General features: G+C 42.0%; 1 protein-coding gene and 1 long non-coding RNA gene across 2 annotated transcripts in view; one reads left to right on the top strand and one right to left on the bottom strand.

Moving 5' to 3' along the window:
• Positions 1-18,572, top strand: part of LOC110537834 (serine/arginine repetitive matrix protein 3-like) — a 155,044-nt gene that overhangs the window by 67,251 nt on the left and 69,221 nt on the right. The window lies entirely within an intron of this gene.
• Positions 554-16,765, bottom strand: LOC118937684. The gene is made up of 3 exons (XR_005035033.1): positions 16,504-16,765; positions 5,511-5,722; positions 554-833 (listed from the first exon to the last, which is right to left on the bottom strand). It is a non-coding gene; the product is annotated as an uncharacterized LOC118937684 (long non-coding RNA).

Genomic DNA, 18,572 nt, shown 5'->3' on the forward strand with positions numbered 1-18,572 from the left:
AAAGTTCAAGGGGGCCGAATACTTTCGCAAGGCACTGTATCATACGGAAACAACTTCCTGACGAACTCAGTCACCGTGTCAGTTTATAAGTTAATGTTATTCTCAGAGATAACCCAAAACATATCCCAGTCCACGTGATCAAAACAATCTTGAAACCTGGATACTGATTGGTCAACCCAGCATTGAACAAACCTTAGAACGGGTATGCTCGATCTGATTGCATCAATCCCCTAATTTTAGAAAGAAGATAAAAAGGGCTGGAGTACGGCAGGGTCTATATGGACGCCAATTATCAAACCAATTTTTTTTTTGCATGTGTGGAGTTGGCTGGCAGCAGACTGGGCTGTGGGTGAAACAGGCCAGGTACTGGTAGCAGCAGACTTGGTACTGGAGGGAGCAAGTTGGTGTAACGGGAGATTTCCTCCTCTTCGTTAGAAGAGGAGTAAGGATCGGACCAAGATGCGGCGTGGTAAGTGTTCATGACGATTTTAATAAGAAAAGCACTGAACTAACGACACCTGCCTCTGATTGAGAACCATACTAGGCCGAAACAGAAACCCAAACATAGAAAAACAAAACATAGACTGCCCACCCCAGCTCACGCCGTGACCATACTAAATAAATACAAAACAAAGAAAATAAAGGTCAGAACATGACAGTTGGACTGTAATAGGAACAGCCTTGGTGGGGGTGGCAGCAGATAAGTCAGCAATGGTGGTGAACTCATCCAGAAGAGTATGAACTGTGGGGTGCATTGTATAGTCCTCAAAATCAGTCTCCTCCGAGTCCTTCAACAATCTGTCTGAGCTGGTAGTCCGCACCAATCTGCTCTCCTGAAAATGAAAAAGACAACAGAATGTTTTTTTTAATGAATATGATTACTCACAGTATATTCATCATATCAACTTTAAAAAATAAACAATTGCACATGAAATATAGGAATATTTATTAACACTGTTACAAAAGAGAGAAGAGAACATAGGCCTAAATTGAAAATCTGACAAGGAAATTACTCTTTGGCACTTTTTGTCTTCATCTCTTATTCACCCTAGATGTACAGTGCATTCAGAAAGTTGTCATACCCCTTGACTTATTCCACATTTTCTGGTGTTGCAGTCTGAATTTGAAATATATTAAATTGTGTTTTTTTTCTCACCCATCTGCACGCAATAATGACAAAGGAAAACATGTTTTATACATTTTTGCCAAATATCTCATTCACTTAAGTATTCAGTGTCAATAAATGTTAGAATCACCTTTTGCAGTGATTACAACTGAGTCTTTCTGGGTAAGTCTCTAAAAGCTTTGCACACCTGGATTGTACAATATTTGTACATTATTCTTTTTAAAATTCTAGACAGCCATTTTCAAGTCTTGCTGTAGATTTTCAAGACGATTTAAGTCAAACCTGTAACTAGGCCACTCAGGAACATTCAATGTTGTCATGGTAAGCATCTCCAGTGTATATTTGCCGTTGTGTTTTAGGTTATTTTCCTGCTGACTTCCTTCTTTTCACTCTGTCATTTAGGTTAGTATTGTGGAGTAACTACAGACCAAACAGACCAGGCCGGGGTTTGGGGTTTGAGAAGTCAATGAGATTAAAAAAATATTTATTAGGTGTACATTTTCTCCAAATCTAAAGGCAGAACCTAGATTTGAGCCAATGTCTTAAGTAGTTGAACATGTTATTACTCCAACTTCGTGAAAGTGACAAACTGGCACATTTTCATTTTCATCTGGTGGGAGGCTTCCCTGTCTTAGGTCAGTTAGGATCACCATTTTATTGTAAGAATGTGAAATGTCAGAATAATAGAGAATTATTTATTTCAGCTTTTATTTCTTTCATCACATTCCCAGTGGATCAGAAGTTTACATACACTCAATTAGTATTTGGTAGCCTTGCTTTTAAATTGTTTAACTTGGGTCAAACGTTTCGGGTAGCCTTCCACAAGCTTCCCACAATAAGTTGGGTGAATTTTGGCCCATTCCTTCTGACAGAGCTGGTGTAACTGAGTCAGGTTTGTAGGCCTCCTTGCTCGCACACACTTTTTCAGTTCTGCCCACAAATTTTCTATGGGATTGAGGTCAGGGTTTTGTGATGGGCACTCCAATACCTTGACTTTGTTGTCCTTAAGCCATTTTGCCACAACTTTTGGAAGTATGCTTGGGGTCATTGTCCATCTGGAAGACCCATTTGCGACCAAGCTTTAACTGATGCCTTGAGACGTTGCTTCAATATATCCACATAATTCTCTTTCCTCATGAAGCCATCTATTTTGTGAAGTGCACCAGTCCCTCCTGCAGCAAACATCCCCATAACATGATACTGCCACCCCCGTGCTTCACGGTTGGGATGGTGTTCTTCGGCTTGCAAGCCTCCCCATTTTTCCTCCAAACATAACGATGGTGATTATGGCCAAACAGTTCTATTTTTGTTTCATCAGACCAGAGGACATTTCTCCAAAAAGTACAAATCTTTGTCCCCATGTGCAGTTGCAAACCGTAGTCTGGCTTTTTTATGGCGGTTTTGGAGCAGTGGCATCTTCCTTGCTGAGCAGCATTTCAGGTTATGTCGATATTGGATTCGTTTTACTGTGGATATAGATACTTTTGTACCTGTTTCCTCCAGCATCTTCACAAGGTCCTTTGCTGTTGTTCTGGGATTCATTTGCACTTTTCGCACCAAAGTACGTTCATCTCTAGGAGACAGAGTATGTCTCCTTCCAGAGCGTTATGACGGCTGCGTGGTCCCATGGTGTTTATACTTGCGTACTATTGTTTGTACAGATGAACGTGATATCCTTCAGGCGTTTGGAAATTGCTCCCAAGGATGAACCAGACTTGTGGAGGTCTACAATTTGGTCTTGGCTGATTTCTTTTGATTTTCCAATGATGTCAGGCAAACAGGCATTGCGTTTGAAGTTAGGCCTTGAAATACGTCCACAGGTACACCTCCGATTGACTCAAATGATGTCAATTAGCCTATCAGAAGCTTCTAAAGCCATTACATAATTTTCTGGAATTTTCCAAGCTGTTTAAAAGCACAGTCAACTTAGTGTATGTAAACGTCTGACCCACTGGAATTGTGACACAGTGAATTATATGTGAAATAATCTGTCTGTAAACAATTGTTGGAAAAATTACTTGTGTCATGCACAAAGTAGATGTCCTAACCGACTTGCCAAAACTATAGTTTCTTAACAAGAAATGTGTGGAGTGGTTTAAAAACTCCAACCTAAGTGTATGTAAACTTCCCACATCAACTGTACAGTGCCTTGCGAAAGTATTCGGCCCCCTTGAACTTTGCGACCTTTTGCCACATTTCAGGCTTCAAACATAAAGATATAAAACTGTATTTTTTTGTGAAGAATCAACAACAAGTGGGACACAATCATGAAGTGGAACGACATTTATTGGATATTTCAAACTTTTAACAAATCAAAAACTGAAAAATTGGCGTGCAAAATTATTCAGCCCCCTTAAGTTAATACTTCGTAGCGCCACCTTTTGCTGCGATTACAGCTGTAAGTCGCTTGGGGTATGTCTCTATCAGTTTTGCACATCGAGAGACTGACATTTTTTCCCATTCCTCCTTGCAAAACAGCTCGAGCTCAGTGAGGTTGGATGGAGAGCATTTGTGAACAGCAGTTTTCAGTTCTTTCCACAGATTCTCGATTGGATTCAGGTCTGGACTTTGACTTGGCCATTCTAACACCTGGATATGTTTATTTTTGAACCATTCCATTGTAGATTTTGCTTTATGTTTGGGATCATTGTCTTGTTGGAAGACAAATCTCCGTCCCAGTCTCAGGTCTTTTGCAGACTCCATCAGGTTTTCTTCCAGAATGGTCCTGTATTTGGCTCCATCCATCTTCCCATCAATTTTAACCATCTTCCCTGTCCCTGCTGAAGAAAAGCAGGCCCAAACCATGATGCTGCCACCACCATGTTTGACAGTGGGGATGGTGTGTTCAGCTGTGTTGCTTTTACGCCAAACATAACTTTTTGCATTGTTGCCAAAAAGTTCAATTTTGGTTTCATCTGACCAGAGCACCTTCTTCCACATGTTTGGTGTGTCTCCCAGGTGGCTTGTGGCAAACTTTAAACGACACTTTTTATGGATATCTTTAAGAAATGGCTTTCTTCTTGCCACTCTTCCATAAAGGCCAGATTTGAGCAATACACGACTGATTGTTGTCCAATGGACAGAGTCTCCCACCTCAGCTGTAGATCTCTGCAGTTCATCCAGAGTGATCATGGGCCTCTTGGCTGCATCTCTGATCAGTCTTCTCCTTGTATGAGCTGAAAGTTTAGAGGGACGGCCAGGTCTTGGTAGATTTGCAGTGGTCTGATACTCCTTCCATTTCAATATTATCGCTTGCACAGTGCTCCTTGGGATGTTTAAAGCTTGGGAAATCTTTTTGTATCCAAATCCGACTTTAAACTTCTTCACAACAGTATCTCGGACCTGCCTGGTGTGTTCCTTGTTCTTCATGATGCTCTGCGCTTTTAACGGACCTCTGAGACTATCACAGTGCAGGTGCATTTATACGGAGACTTGATTACACACAGGTGGATTGTATTTATCATCATTAGTCATTTAGGTCAACATTGGATCATTCAGAGATCCTCACTGAACTTCTGGAGAGAGTTTGCTGCACTGAAAGTAAAGGGGCTGAATAATTTTGCACGCCCAATTTTTCAGTTTTTGATTTGTTAAAACAGTTTTAAATATCCAATAAATGTCGTTCCACTTCATGATTGTGTCCCACTTGTTGTTGATTCTTCACAAAAAAATACAGTTTTATATCTTTATGTTTGAAGCCTGAAATGTGGCAAAAGGTCGCAAAGTTCAAGGGGGGCGAATACTTTCGCAAGGCACTGTATATACTCTCTCTCTCTCTCTATCCCTGTATCCCTTGTCAGTGGCCCTGATAAATCTTCCAGCTTCTCCATGCTAACCGGTCCACTCCAGGACCTGTCTCTGCTCTCACACAGACAGACTAGTATGAGAGTACACACACTGAAGTGTGTTTTGTAGTAATGTGTGCGCGCACACATGTGTGTGTCTGTGTGTGTGTGTGCGTGCGTGCGTGCGTGCGTGTGCTGCCTGCTGAGGGCTGTTGTTGGTTCAAGCGCCTTTTGGGTGTGAATGCAGATCAAGAGTTTGCCAGCCCGCCTGTTAGCTTATCCAGAAATAACCCAGCTGTAGAAATAAAGTAGTGGAGAGAGGAGGATAGCAGACATAAAAGCCAGAGCAGAGATGCAGTCAGCTGGTCTCTGAGGATTGCTCACAGCCAAGCAGTCTCATCCCGAGAGCTGTTTTCAGCTGGGGTTGTCAACCCTCACCCCCACTTAAAAGTCTGAAAATGTTGCTTCATACTAGACTAGGCAAGAAAGAGTAGGCTAGGTAATTGCCTTTCAGATTTTATCGCTTTCAAAATCTGAAGCCAAAAGTTAGTTTCGGTCGCTGAAATGAAACAGGACAGAAGCAGTAGTTTATTTCTTACCTTCTCCCTCTGTCGTGTTTGTGTCTTTCTGTACTTCTCTCCGTGTGTTTGTACTGTAGCCGCTGTGGGTGTTTTTGCACCGGAGGCGAGTGCTGTCCTTTCCCCAGCCTCCTCTCTGATCCATGTTGAAAACATTGTTTCTCCTCTACAGCTCTGTGGGTTTCGGGGAGCTCACCAGACACTACCTTTTCACACAGCCTGGATTCATCATACTAATTGGAGAGAAAGAAAAAAACATCCCAAATCATAAGAATTGACCTGAGACCAGGTTGCCTCACAGAACAAAACAGAAGCAATAACATGACAGACAGAACCCCAGCTTCACCAGAACCACCTTTATCAAGAACACTTGATATTTTCATTCCTCTGAGAGGACTTGTATAGATTAGTGATGAATGCTCCTTGGTCTAATAGGAGCAATTAAATAATGGTTGTTACCAGCCATGCAAGCAGCACAATCTCTCTAGCTCTCTCGCACTCTCTCTCTCCTTCACCCTCTCCCACTCTCTTCTCTCCCTCTCCCGTTCCTTCACTCTCTCCCCTCTGTCTCAAAAGGCCTCTCTAGCTACTGCCCACAGAGCGATACATAGCCATGCCTATTACAGCCTCGCATAGCGCTCTGTGCTCCAGCCCTCAAAGGGCCAACAGAAATAAGTGGACCACTTTACAACACTCACTCTCTCTCACTCTCCTTTCTAGGAGAGTGGGCTGAAAAATAGTCCAAATTGGTATTGTGTAGGTTGTAATAGGACCCATAGAAACCTGAGACCATCATTGAAAACCTCTATTGAGGCAGATCACTCAAAATCCCCATTGAACTCCATTCTGTTTCTGTCTTATTTTATCCAGTTCCCTCATGTTTGATATTGTTCTATTTAAGCAATAAAGCCAGAGGGGGTGTGGTATTTGGCCAATATACTACGGCTAAGGGCTGTTCTTATACAAAATGCAACGCGGAGGTGCCTTATTGCTATTAGATGACGCAGATGCTAAGTTACTGGACTGTTTTACTAGCACAGACTGGAATATATTCTGGGATTCATCCGATGGCATTGAAGAGTATGCCACATTCACCACATTCATCAATAAGTGCATCGACGACGTCGTCCCCACACCAACCAGAAGCCATTGATTACAGGCAACATCCGCAATGAGCTAGGGTAGAGCTGCTGCTTACAAGGAGCGGGACTCTAACCCGGACACTTATATGAAATCCCACTATGCCTTCCAACGAACCATCAAACAGGCAAAGCATCAATACAGGGCTAAGATTGAATCCTACTACAATGGCTCTGATGCTCGTTGGATGTGGCAGGGCTTACAAACTCTTACGGAATACAAAGGGAAGCTGTTTTCCGATGACACAACGGTGGTAGACCTGATCACTAAAAAATATAAGACAGCCTATAGGGAAGAGGACAGAAACCTGGCAGTGTGGTGTCAGGACAACAACCTCCCCCTCAACTTGATCAAGATAAAGGAGATGATCATGGACTATAGGGAAAGGAGGGCCGAAAACACCTCATTCTCATCGACAGGGCTGTAGTGAAGCAGGTTGAGACCTTCAAGTTCCTTGGTGTCCACATCACCAACTAACTATCATAGTCCAAACACACCAAAACAGTTGTGACGAGGGCACGACAACACCTATTCCCCCTGAGGAGACTGAAAAGATTTGGCATGGGTCCTCAGATCCTCAAAGAATTCTACAGCTGCACCATCAAGAGCATCCTGACTGATTGCATCATCACCTGGTATGGCAACTGTTTGGCATCCAGAGGGTAGTGCTTACGGCCCAGTACATCAATGGGGCCAAGCTTCCTGCCATCCAGGACCTCTATACAAGGCAGTGTCAGAGGAAGGCCCATAAAATTGCCAAAGACTCGCTGCAACCGTATGGCAAACGGTACCTGAGCGCCATGTCTAGGTCCAAAAGGCTCTTTAACAGCTTCTACCACCAAGCCATAAGACTGCTGAACAGCTAATCAAATGGCTACCCGGACTATTTGCATTGACCTCCCTTTTTTACGCTGCTGCTACTTGTTGTTTACCTCAATTACCTCGACTAACCTGTACCTTCGCACATTAACTCGGTACCGGTACCCCCTGTATATATAGCCCTGTTATTGTTATTGGGTTACTTTTTTAAACTTTCAGGATTTTTTGTCAATATTTTCTTAACTGGCAGTTTTCTTAAAACTGCATTGTTGGTCAAGGGCTTCTAAGTAAACATTTCATTTTAAGGTCTACACCTGTTGTATTCGGCCCGTGTGACAAATTACACTTGATTTGATTTGAATTAGCTTAGTAAAAATACATGTTTTGTCACACCCCATGGTATGCGGTCTAATATTTGAAGAACAAAAGGAGAGCCGCACACTCTAGGAGCTCAGATGCAATAATTGAATAACCTAATATCCAATATTTCCACAGACAAGCTGTCTTCATCAGGGTATAATGACAAACAATGCGCATCACTAGTTTATATAGTGTCAAAGGACACACACAGGTGTCTGTCATCATGGCCGGGTGTGGCCTGATATCATTGGTTAATTCTTAGATATAAAAATAAGGTACAAAAACATGAAAATAGCATACAATCATAGATACAATTTGGCTACCTAGGCCTACAAACATTTACAATGAATAGCAAAATCACAATAATCACAAGAATGGCTTCAGATCAAAATCTACGTTGAGACCGCTGGGAGCAAGGGTCTTTAATTTAACTTCTTCGGGTTCGATGTCCCTTCCACCGGACGGTTGAGCTAACATGGCTAATGTGATTAGCATGAGGTTGTAAGTAACAAGAACATTTACCAGGACATAGACGTATCTGATATTGGCAGAAATATAATAATTTACTGTAGCTATTACAGTGAAAGAATACCATGCTATTGTTTGAGGAGAGTGCACAATTTTTTATAAAAAAATAAATAATAATAAATACATTTTACCCCCTTTTCGTGGTATCCAATTGTTAGTAGTTACTATCTTGTCTCATCACTACAACTCCCGTACGGGCTCGGGAGAGACGAAGGTCGAAAGCCATGCATCCTCCGAAACACAACCTAACCAAGCTGCACTGCTTCTTAACACAGCACGCATCCAACCCGGAAGCCAGCCGCACCAATATGTCAGAGGAAACACCGTGCACCTGGCGACCTGGTTAGCGTGCACTGCGCCCGGCCCACCACAGGAGTCGCTAGTGCACAATGAGACAAGGGTATCTCGACCGGCCCAACCCTCCCTAACCCGGACGACGCTAGGCCAATTGTGCGTCGCCCCATGGAACTCCCAGTCGCGCCCGGCTGCGACAGAGCCTGGGCTAGCACTGTGATGCAGTGCCTTAGACCACTGCGCCACCCGGGAGGCAGAGAGTGCACCATTTTGAACTTGAAAAGGTATTAATAAACAAATTAGGCACATTTGGGCAGTCTTGATACAACATTTTCAAAATAAAAGCAATGGTTCATTGGATCAGTCTATAATTTGCACATACACTGCTGCCATCTAGTGGCCAAAATTGGACCTGGGCTGGAATAATACATTATGGCCTTTCTCTTGCATTTCAAAGATGGTACAAAAAAATACAAAAGAACGGTTGATTTTTTCTTTGTATTATCTTTTACCAGATCGATTGTGTTGTATTCTCATACATTCCTTTCACATTTCCACAAACTTCAAAGTGTTTCCTTTCAAATGGTACCAAGAATATGCATATGCTTGCTTCAGGGCCTGAGACACAGGCAGTTAGATTTGGGTATGTCATTTTAGGCGGAAATTGAAAAAAAGGGGCGGCTCCTTATGAGGATCTACGCAGCCTCTCGTTTGTAACAATAAATTGTCGAGGGTGACATGTTCAATGACGATATAACGTAGGGACGAAATTGAGTGGTTCACTTACAAAAAGTGAGCCTCAACAGGGTAAGTAGAGCGGGCCGGGCGCAGTGCACGCTAACCAAGGTTGCCAGGTGCACGGTGTTTCCTCCGACACATTGGTGCGGCTGGCTTCCGGGTTGGATGCGCGCTGTGTTAAGAAGCAGTGCGGCTTGGTTGGGTTGTGTATCGGAGGACGCATGACTTTCAACCTTCGTCTCTCCCGTACGGGAGTTGTAGCGATGAGACAAGATAGTAGCTACTAACAATTGGATACCACGAAATTGGGGAGAAAAAGGGGTAAAAAAATATTATAAAAAAGTTGTAAGATAAATAACTGCCTTCGGGGAGCACGTAATAACACCTTTGATTGGGATCTCTTTCCCTATTTGGGATCTACATTTGTAAGTGCCATTGCATTGAGCGTAGCCATTATACTTGTAGTTTCCATCCAGTAGAGGCGCAAATAGACGTTGTGTAGGGATATTTTGGGGTGGTAAATCAGAGTTTACCATTCGTTCTCTGAGATTTCTGCCTGCCAGAATACGACCAAGGGAGGGTCCGAAAACACATTAGCGATACTGTCATCAGATCTTAGAATGTGAACGATTCCCTTAATTTGTTCAGAGCACTTTGAATAGTGGGTAGTTAGAACGCAAGAATGCTTCTTTTTGCTAGATTGTCCTTGAAAGAGATCATGTCTCGATTTATTTCGAACTTTTTCAATGGCTGTATTAATCTGACCATTTTTTAATTTTCTTTGCGTCTCAGCCATATTTCTGTCAAAATCGTATTGTTTTTTGCAAATTCTTTTGATTCGACAGAATTTGCTCTAGGGCAAACTGTTTTTCATGGGAAGCGGGTGACAACTATCAGCCCTCAACAAACTGTTACGATCAGTAAATTTCCTGTAAAGATCAGTGTATAGAACGATATCTTCACACAAAATCAGAAGACCAAGGAAACTGATTTGACGTGTGTCAGATTGCATAGTAAATCTCAGGTGCTCAGAATAAGAGTTAGTAAAGGCATGGAATACCTGGAGCTGTTTTGCATCTCCCCTCCATAGAACAGAAATATCATCAATGTACCGTTTCCAAATAATACTGTTAGGAAAGAAAACATTTTTGAGAGGGTTGAATATTGACTGTTTCTCCATGTAACCCACATACAAATTAGCATGGTTAGGAGCCATAGGGGATCCCATAGCAGTACCCTTCGTTTGAATAAAGAAATCATTTAGAAACATGAAGTAGTTGTGTGTGAGTACTATTTCAGCCAATGTTATAATGCATGCACTGGAAGGTACTTCATAAGGGTCACGTTACAGAAGAAAATGTTCCATGGCTTCAATGCCGACCCTCGTGTGGGACATTTGTGTATAACGACTCAACATCAAAAGTAACTAACAAAGTAATATCAGGGAGAGGATCAAGAGATTCAATAATATAGATCATACTGCTGGTGTCACGTGTACTCCCTCTCCAGCCTCTAGGTCACCAGCCTGCTCGTTATGGCACACACCTGTCACCATTGTTACAGGTAACGCCGCATTATCAGACTCACCTGGACTCCATCACTTCCCTGATTACCTTCCCTATATATTTGTCACTCCCTTTGGTTCCTTCCCCAGGCATTATTGTTTCTGTTCTTGTGTCATGTCTGTGCGTTGTTCGTGTTTCTTATTTTGTATTATGTTGTGTTTATTTATTAAAACACTCACTCCCTGTACTTGCTTCCCGACGGTCAGCGCACTGGTTACAGCTGGTGTCCTTTACAAAGGAGGGGAGCTGTTCTGCGAGTGGTCTAATAAAAAAGTAATCAAAAGGCGATAAAGGGGCCGTCACTGCGTCAATGCCTGCAACAATAGGGCTCCCTGGAGGTTTTGTAACGTTCTTGTGTAATTTCAGCAGTTAAAGTTAAGTTAAAGTTCAGCAGTTAAGTTAAAAAGGGTGTTGAATAGCCGAAAAGTCATGTTTTTTTGGGGTGATTTGACCAGAACTTAAAATACCCATCTAGGACAGTAAATATAGTGTTCTGAAATTGGGAAGTGGGGTCACTTCAGAGTTTCTTGTAAAAGGTGTTGTCAAGCACTAATTTACATAGACTGCCCTATCCATGAGTACAACCGAGCCACCCTTAACAACAGGGCAGGTAAGGACTGACGTATCGGATTGTAAATCAAGCAAAGCTTGTTTTTCATCCTTAGGTAAATTATGAAAATAAACTAATCAAAAAAGAAACGTCCTCTCACTGTCAACTGCTTTTATTTTCAGCAAACCTAATGTGTAAATATTTGTATGAACATAACAAGATTCAACAACTGAGACATAAACTGAACAAGTTCCACAGACATGTGACTAACAGAAGTGGAATAATGTATCCCTGAACAAAGAAGGGTCAAAATCAAAAGTAACAGTCAGTAATGTTGTGGCCACCAGCTGCATTAAATACTGCAGTGCATCTCCTTCTCATGGACTGCACCAGATTTGCCAGTTCTTGCTGTGAGATGTTACACCACTCTTCCACCAAGGCACCTGCAAGTTCCCGGATATTTCTGGAGGATCATGTCAGGATGAGCCTGCAGGAAGGGTACCACATGAGGGAGGAGGATGTCTTCCCAGTAACACACAGCGTTGAGATTGCCTGCAATGACAACAAGCTCAGTCCGATGATGCTGTGACACACCGCCCCAGACCATGACGGACCCTCCACCTCCAAATCGATCCCGCTCCAGAGTACAGGCCTCGGTGTAACGCTCATTCCTTCGACAATAAATGCGAATCTGACCATCACCCATGGTGAGACAAAACCGCAACGTCGGTGAAGAGCACTTTTTGCCAGTCCTGTCTGGTCCAGCGGCAGTGGGTTTGTGCAAATAGGGGACGTTGTTGTCGGTGATGTCTGGTGAGGACCTGCCTCACAACAGGCCTACAAGTCCTCAGTCCAGGCTCTCTCAACCTATTGCTGACAGTCTGAGCACTGATGGAGGGATTGTGCGTTCCTGGTGTAACTCGGGCAGTTGTTGTTGCCATCCTGTACCTGTCCCACAGGTGTGATGTTCGGATGTATCGATCCTGTGCAGGTGTTGTTACACGTGGTCTGCCACTGCGAGGACGATCAGCTGTCCGTCCTGTCTCCCTGTAGAGCTGTCTTATGCATCTCACAGTAAGGACATTGCTATTTATTTCCCTGGCCACATCTGCAGTCCTCACAATGAAGATCTGTGAAGTTATTTGAATTTTTACGAATGATCTTTGAAAGACAGGGTCCTGAAAAAGGGGTGTTTCTTTTTTTTGCTGAGTTTATATGTACTCCTGTTTGTTCTTAATAACCTCTTGAAGCAAGGGGGCAGTATTTTGATGTTTGGATAAAAAACATTCCCAAAGTAAACTGACTATTTCTCAGGCCCAGAAGTTAGAATATGCATATAATTGTCAGATTAGGATAGAAAACTCTAAATTTTCCAAAACTGTCAAAATATTGTCTGTGAGTATAACATAACTGATGTTGCAGGCGAAAACCTGAGGAAAATCCAAGTGCTGTTTTTCTGAAACTACTCTGTTCCATTGCAAGCCTATCCCCCATTTTAAAGGGATATCAACCAGATTCCTTTCCCTATGGCTTCCACAGGGTGTGAACAGTCTTTAGACTTAGTTTCAGGCTTCTATTAAAAAAAATGAGCAGGAATGATCACATCGCGTCAGTGGATAGCTAGGTGTCCCCAGATTTGTTCATGCGCGCGACACAGGAACGATACCTTTTCTTTCTCTCTTGTATTGAAAAGGCTACCATCCGGTTGAAATAGTATTGATTATTTATTGTAAAAACAACCTGAGGATTGACATGTTTCTATGAACTTTATGGATACTATTTGGAATTTTCGTCTGCCCGTCGTGACCTGCACGAGCCTATGGATTACTCAACAAAACGCGCCAACCAAATGGAGGTTTTTGGATATGAAAATAATCTTTATCGAACAAAACAAACATTTATTGTGTAACTGGGAGTCTCGTGAGTGCAGACATCTGAAGATCATCAAAGGTAAGCAATTCATTTTATTGCTTTTCTGACTTTCGTGACCAATCTACTTTGCTGCTAGCTGTTTGTAATGTTTTGTCTACTGAGAGCTGTCCTCACATAAACGCTTGGTTTCCTTTCGCTGTAAAGCTTTTTTTAAATCTGACACACCAGGTGGATTAACAGCAAGCTAAGCTGTGTTTTGGTATATTGCACTTGTGATTTCATGAAAATTTAATATTTTTAGTAATTTAATTTTAATTTGGTGCTCTGCAATTCAGCGGATGTTGAAGAAAATACCTACATGATCAGTTGAAATATCAGGATTAGGGGAGCTACAGTATTCCCTTAAATGGATGTTTCTAAAAAACACTTCAACATGTCTACCCTTAACTTCGAAATCGTTGCACTGAGTTGTAGGCACAAAATATAACCCTTTATTAAGCAAGGAGACATGTGCAGGGCTCAATATCTTGCTTGATAAATTAAAGACCATGTGAACTGTCCCCTCTGCCTCTCATTTCTTCTTACCCCGTCGGGGTCTAATATACCATGGCTGTCAGCCAATCAGCATTCAGGGCTCAAACCACCCAGTTTATAATATAATTTATGTAACCATAATTAGTGTGTCTAATTCAATTCAGGTCATCAGTCAGTCAGTCATTCTATCCCCCATAGTCAGGGAGTTATGCTGAACATGAGGAAATGTGCAATTACTGTGTGAAGATGATTTCCTCCATTTTTGAACCCTTAATCAGACACTTCAAATTATGCTTTGTACTGTGTAGGTCTATTCCTACCTTCTTTGGTATTCACATGACTATTCTCAAGAGCTCTGCTATTGGTATGCACTATACACCCTCGGAGTCTGATTAAAACAAAAGGTTGGCACAGGTCTGGCACCACACAGAAAGTGACACGTGCCTGGAATGAAGAGTTCCAACTTTGAGGATGACAAATACATCCTTTGGGTGCCACACTGTAATAAACAAAAACAGCAGCCTCCAGCCAAGGGTCAGATTAGTATGGAGGATATTGTGAAGGAGAGAGAGGCGGAGGGTGATGAGAGGAGAAACAGAGAGAGAGGGGGGTGAGAGAGAGAGAGAGACAAACCCTTATGGAAAAAACACATGATTTCACATGTGGAGAATAACATGATTTCACGGGAAATGTGAACACTTCAAATGTGATGATATTTCACATGTGAATTTTCACGTGATCACATAGCCTTTCACATGTGGATTAAAATGTTCACATGTAAATATTTTTCACATGAGATTTCCCAGGTGATGCCCTGCAAACAAAAATGACTCGTTACACGGTACCCAAACCGGCTGCTCGTGTGCACTATCGTGCATAAATGTATTTTGTCCCCCTACACCAAACGCGATCATGACAAGCAGGTTAAAATATCGAAACAAATTCTGAACCAATGACATTAATTTGGGGACAGGTCGAAAAGCATTAAACATGTATGGCAATTTAGCTAGTTAGCTTGCACTTGCTAGCTAATTTGTCCTGTTTAGCTAGCTTGCTGTTGCTAGTTAATTTGCCTTGGGATATAAACATTTAGTTGTTATTTTACCTGAAATGCACAAGGTCCTCTACTCCGACAATTAATCCACACATAAAACGGTCAACACGAATCGTGTCTGGTCATCTCTCCTCCTTCCAGGATTTTTCATCTTGGAACTTATATAGTGGTTGGCATCTACACTTTCATAGTATTACCACGACAACCGGCAAAAAAGTTTGTCTTTCAATCACCCACGTGGGAATAACCAATGAGGAGATGGCACGTGGGTACCTGCTTCTATAAACCAATGAGATGATGGGAGAGGCAGGACTTGCAGCGCGATCTGCGTCAGAAATAGGAATGACTTCTATTTTAGCCCTTGGCAACGCAGACGCTCGTTGGCGCACGCAATAATTGAATAACATATATTCCTACATTTATTTTGTGACGTGAGCATTGTAGTCAGGGTATTAGGATGTCACGAAATAGCCACAGTGTTTTCAACTTACATATTTGACACACTGACATATGTACATGATGACATTGTGTATGTTTACCAACATGTTCCCACTGGGGATTTGAACTCACACCCTTTTAGTTCACGTCATTCCGATCTTCCTGCTACACCACCATGTCTGTGTCAATGACTGAATTCACATGTATTCCTACATTTTGGACTTCAGATTAACTCTCAGCTTTGTTCAAAATGCACACAGGAAAAACTATTATGTTAATCATAGTGATTCAGGAGTAACATTAAACCAGAATGATATGCCCCACCAACATTAGACAACTATACAGAAAAGCCTCAAATTGATGAAATAAGTAAATCAAATTAAATCACTACAGATGGCACTCTTTTGCTAAGTGCAGAAATGTGTTATAGACCGTGGCGATTTTAGCATGTAAATCTTGGTGGGGCAAAAAAAATAATTGGGTTGCAGGCCAGCAAAGCAACAACACAACACTAAACAATACATTTATTGCACTATAACGGTGACAAATGGTGCCCACAAACTGTTAGGGCCTACATAAAGCTGTCCCAACAGCAGTATCAACACCTTACCAATGCTACAGTTCATTCCGCCTCATTTACTGCCTTTTAAAAAAACATAGCTGATATGGCTGACTTGCTTAAACAAATGTGGTTTCTTCTGACAATTGAGATGTACAAACTATGGCATAAGGGGACGACAAGCGGATAAGAGGCAATCCGTAATTTCGATTAGGACATTAATGAGCGCGAGACGACGAACGTAGTCAATATAACTCTTTGTTCAGCACTTTTGAAATGTACAGCGACAGAATTCAGAACATGGGCCGTTCTTACATATAAACAGACAATGAAAGCTCTAACAATATTCGGTGATTACATTTCTCTAAAACAGATTATAGGCAAACAAGCACACATCGGCCATGAACGATGTGTTTACAATACCGTGTTGGTGAAAATAGCTCACATGAGCTACTAACAGCCTACTACACAACATACACATAGTATTACTTTAGCTACAGTATACATATCTCTCTGGTATACTATATCATTTATGAAGCAGCATAAGACATTTTTGGACTCACGTTGTGATGTGCTTGAACAGGAAAGTGGCGCGGCGGTCCTTCGTGGGCAAATTTTGTCATCAAAGAGAAAGATTCCGGATTTACAATTCCGAGTTGAATGACCATTCAAAACGTATTTTTCCAGTTGTAGCTAATTCTTCCCGAGTTCCCAGTTGTCTTGAACTCACAGTTAGCCACTGATTCCTTCCCAAACCACTCATTGTTGAATGTGCGATTTCCAACTTGTTGTGTAATGTTTATGTCCAATGGCCGATGAGCACTGAGACATTTTATCTCTAATTTCTCTTCATATGACAAGGATTGAAAATGATTTGATTGTTGACTTGATTCATGGTGATGACTGCTAGCTTGCTAGCTAAGATTTTGAAAGTATGATGTTGACATGATCAGTCCAATCAAAGCTATCACGTGATTTGATGTCATTATATCTGTGGCCAATGACCTTGAGCCTTCTTGGATGGGCACTTCTACTATAACTCTATGGCATTTTTTGAGCTTTAACCTTAGAATTGGGGATGACGTACTGTCCCATGAGTGACAGAAAACTGAGCCAATCACGACAGAAGACTGAGCCAATCAGGTGCAACACTCTGTACTTTCTGCTGGCTAGCTCTACCACCACAGAAAGCACTGAGCTAGGCTGAAACACCTGCATTTTGGAGCTGCCTTACTCAAGAAAGCAAAAAAGAGACCATGTTTATATGTGGTTTTATTAACTCAATTACATGTTTTTTTAGTACATTGTTTGCAAACTGATATGTGACACGTATTAATGCCAAATAACAAGCAAAACAGGCAAGCTCCCCCCACAAAAAATATATATTATTATTATTATTTTATTTATTTTTTAACCTAAAAGTGTGGGGTTCAAAACACCTGCCCTGAATGACGGGTCGTCACTGATTATAGATAATAAATGCTCAGGGAACTTCTGAGAATGCTACAGACTTTGTGGCGCAGCCAAAATATCAGCATACTCCAAGTACAGAGGTTGTGAATTCAAATCCCAGTGAGAGTCATAGTGCAAATTCAGTACAAGTGATCATTTAAAATATAATCAAAGTTTGTTGGTTGTGTACACAGGTGCAGAAAAAATGCTTGTGTTTCTAGCTCCAATTGTGCAGTAATACCTAGCAATAAAAAAAGATGCACACATAATACAGAAATATAACAAAATTAGATATATAGGATGAGCCACAACTAGACTACAGTATATACATAAAGTGGGTGAAGCAGTATGTAAACATGAGTAAAGTGACCAGTGTTCAATGATTATGCACATAGGGCAGCAGTCTCTAATGTGCAGGGTAGAGTACCAGGTGCTATCAGGCTAGAACAGTAACTAAGGTTCAGGGCAGGGTACTAGTGGTTATTGGTGACTGATGGCATGGTGAAAGAAGCTGTTTCTCAGTCTCTTTGTCCCAACTTTGATGTACCTGTACTTTGCATTCCAGATGGTAACAGGGTAAACAGGCTGTGGTTGAGATCCTTGATGTTTTTATTGGCCTTTCTGTGACACCAGGTGCTGTAGAGAGAGCCGGCAGTGTGCTCCTGGAGAGCAGGCAGTGTGCCCCTGTTGATGCGTTGGGCTGACCCCACCACCCGCTGGAGAGCCCTGCGATTTCAGACGGTGCAATTGCCATACCAGGTGCTGATACAGCCTAACAGGATGCTCTCAATGGTGCATCTGTAGAAGTTTGTAAGGATCTTAGGGTCCAAGTCAAATTTCTGCAGCCTACTAATGTTGAAGAGTCACTGTTGCAACTTCTTCACCACGCTGTCTGTGTGACTACTACTTCCGGCGCCGACAGAGATGGCCGCCTCGCTTCGCGTTCCTAGGAAACTATGCAGTTTTTTGTTTTTTTACGTGTTATTTCTTACATTAGTACCCCAGGTCATCTTAGGTTTCATTACATACAGTCGAGAAGAACTACTGAATATAAGATCAGCATCAACTCACCATCAGTACGACCAAGAATATGTTTTTCGCGACGCGGATCCTGTGTTCTGCCTTACAAACAGGACAACGGAGTGGATCCTATGCAGCGACCCAAAAAAACGACTCCGAA

This window comes from Oncorhynchus mykiss, chromosome 12, assembly GCF_013265735.2.
Source record: "Oncorhynchus mykiss isolate Arlee chromosome 12, USDA_OmykA_1.1, whole genome shotgun sequence".
Classification (NCBI taxonomy): Eukaryota; Metazoa; Chordata; class Actinopteri; order Salmoniformes; family Salmonidae; genus Oncorhynchus; species Oncorhynchus mykiss.